Source organism: Eimeria mitis, genomic scaffold, assembly GCF_000499745.2.
Source record: "Eimeria mitis Houghton genomic scaffold, Emh_scaff1769, whole genome shotgun sequence".
In the NCBI taxonomy this organism is placed as follows: Eukaryota; Apicomplexa; class Conoidasida; order Eucoccidiorida; family Eimeriidae; genus Eimeria; species Eimeria mitis.
The window spans coordinates 5,504-5,867 of record NW_013570086.1 but is presented as its reverse complement, the minus strand read 5'-3'; positions in this window follow the sequence as shown (position 1 = coordinate 5,867).

The window sequence follows — 364 nt, the reverse complement described above, 5'->3', positions numbered from 1 at the left end:
TTGATGAGTCAGTGAAGACAGCTATACAAAATCCCTCAGAAGACCCTAAACCCTAAACCCTAAACCCTAAACCCTAAACCCTAAACCCTCACAGGGTGGATAGATCGACGCGGACGGGTGCTGAGGGCTCCATGGCTTCGCGGCGTCTAAACCCTAAACCCTAAACCCTAAACCCTTTCTGCTGCGGTCCTGTATAAGCCCCGGCGGCTGCAGGCGAGCGCAAACCCTAAACCCTAAACGCCAAACCCTAAACCCTAAACCCTAAACCCTAACACCATAAACCTTAAAACTTTTTTTAATAACCTAAAAACACCTTCTCTGGCCGCGGAAGCTGCGAGCAGCAAAAAGGGTGTGGGGCCCGGCA